Below are 2,293 nucleotides of genomic sequence, written 5' to 3'. Positions count from 1 at the left end.
GGCCACCAGGAAGAGCTGCTGGTGGGACCAAGGTGGGACCTCACCCCCCGGCCCTGCTGAGACATCCAGGAGGTGCTCCGACCCCTGCCGCGCAGGGCAGTGCTGGCAGGGAGCTAAGCTTCCACCCCAACCAGGCTCCGTGGGGAGCTGGGCCAATGGCCATTACTGACTCCCGCTTCCCTGGTGTCAGCCAGGTCTAGGGAGAGCTGAGGCCCGAACCCCACTCCACAAGGCAGAAGGGCCTCAGGGATCTGGTCGTCAGGAATGAGGGCGAACACACCTATCCCCAGAGTCCCAGAGGGAAAGGAAAAACCAGCAAGACTGCACAAGTATTTGAAGAAATAATGATGAAAAACAACCCAATTTTGGCAAAAGACATATATATACAGATTCAAGCAGCTAGAAGCGTCAATCGCTCAGCTGTGTCCAACTCTTCACCGTTCCGTGGACTGTAGCCCACCGCTCCTGTGTTCACGGGATTCTCCGGGCAAGAATACTGGAGTGGCTGGCCGTTTCCTTCCTCAGAGGATCTTCCCAGCCCAGGGATCAAACCCGGGTCTTTACCCACTGAGCCAGCAGGGAAGCCCTCAGAAGCTGAGCGTAGCCTAAATACAATAAGCTGAAAGAAACCCTATGTCCAGACAAATCATAGTGAAACTTCTGGAAACCAGAGACAAAGGGAAAATCTTAAAACTGTCTGGAGAGTCGTGAGGTGTGTACTGACAAGGGGAAGAGTAACCCGAAAGGCTTGACTTCTCGTCTGAAACCATGGAAGCCGGAAGAATGTGGCACATTTCTCAAGTACTGAGAGAAAATAAGTGTCAGCTGTGAATCCAACTGCTGGCAAAGACGTTCTTCAAGATTAAAGGTGAAATAAAGACGTTCGTGGACAAAGAAAGCTGAGAGACGTTGTTGCAGGAAAGCCACGCTCACAGATTGGCTACAGGAGATCTCTCCAGACAGAGAGAAGAGGGAACAGGAGAAGGCTTGGGAGACCTCAGCAAGGGAAGAACACGGAACAGTCAAGAACAACCGCAAATATGACAGACTCTGCTTCTCGCGAGTTTCTTAAATCATACTTGATGACTGAAGTGAAACCATCTGATGACGTGCCCAAAGTACAAGAATCGCTTAAGAACACTGATATCCTACAAGTGGGAGGGCAGAGGGATCTAAACGGGAATGAAGTTCCCACACTTCACTTACAGCTGTGGAACAGTGTCCAGTAGATTAAGGTAAGCTACAGATGCCTGCTGTAAGCTTAGAGCAACCACCAAGAAAGTGACGCCACCACAAAACCGACACACTCCAAAGTCAATCAAGACGGAAACCTAAAACATATGTAAACAGCTCACAGGAAGGCAAGAGACAGCAGAAACAAAACCCAAATAGAAAAGGGTCGGGGCTCCCCTGGAAGCTCAGCTGGTAAGGAACCCGCCTGCGCGTGCTCGCTTTGGCAGCACATATACTAAAATTGGAACGATACAGAGAAGATTAGCATGGCCCCTGCGCAAGGATGACACGCAAATTCGTGAAGCGTTCCATATTTAAAAAAAAAAAAAAAGGAACCTGCCTGCGATGCGGGAGACCCTGGTTCAATTCCTGGGTTGGGAAGACCCCCTGGAGAAGGGACTGGCTCCCCACTCCAGGATTCTTGGGCTTCCCTTGTGGCTCGGCTGGTAAAGAATCCACCTGCGATGCGGGAGACCTGGGTTAGATCCCTGGGTTGGGAAGATCCCCTGGAGAAGGGAAAGGCTACCCACTCCAGTATTCTGGCCTGGAGAACCCCATGCACACGGGAGGCTGGCGGGCTGCAGTCCACAGGGCCACAAAGAGTCAGTCATGTTCAAGCAACACAAGCCAAAGGCTGGCAAACACACACCAGGAAAGAGAGCGGCTCTGTTAGAACAGCTGCTGCAGCAGACTGCAGAGCAAAGATGACCACTGGAGACCAAACAGGAGCCTTACACAAGAAGACAACCAGCCCATCAGGAGGACACAGCCACCCTAAGTGTCTACACACCACACAACACACTCTCAGAACACAGAACGCGAGAGCCAACAGGAACTGAAAGAGAAATGGACAATGACAGTGGGCGACCTGAACACCTCACTCTTGGCAAGGACAGAGCTACTAAAGAGAAACACCAGCAACCACACAGCGCTCAACACCGCCTTCAGCCAACTGAGCAGTTAGCACACGCGGAAAGCCCCAAGCAGCTCACACTGCTTTCCCAGGCACCCGCGGGTCATTCACCGACACACGCCCGCAGAGCACACACCGAGACAGCCC

General features: G+C 52.2%; 1 non-coding gene across 1 annotated transcript; it reads left to right on the top strand.

Annotated features, from left to right (window-relative positions):
* Nucleotides 1-1,444: 1,444 nt before the first annotated feature.
* Nucleotides 1,445-1,551, top strand: LOC120860212. Its single transcript, XR_005720269.1, has one exon. It is a non-coding gene; the product is annotated as a U6 spliceosomal RNA (small nuclear RNA).
* Nucleotides 1,552-2,293: the final 742 nt, after the last annotated feature.

The sequence above is a fragment of the Oryx dammah genome, unplaced genomic scaffold (assembly GCF_014754425.2).
Source record: "Oryx dammah isolate SB20612 unplaced genomic scaffold, SCBI_Odam_1.1 HiC_scaffold_2, whole genome shotgun sequence".
Classification (NCBI taxonomy): Eukaryota; Metazoa; Chordata; class Mammalia; order Artiodactyla; family Bovidae; genus Oryx; species Oryx dammah.
Note: the sequence above shows the minus strand (reverse complement) of the source record. Positions and strands in the feature narration are given on the sequence as shown.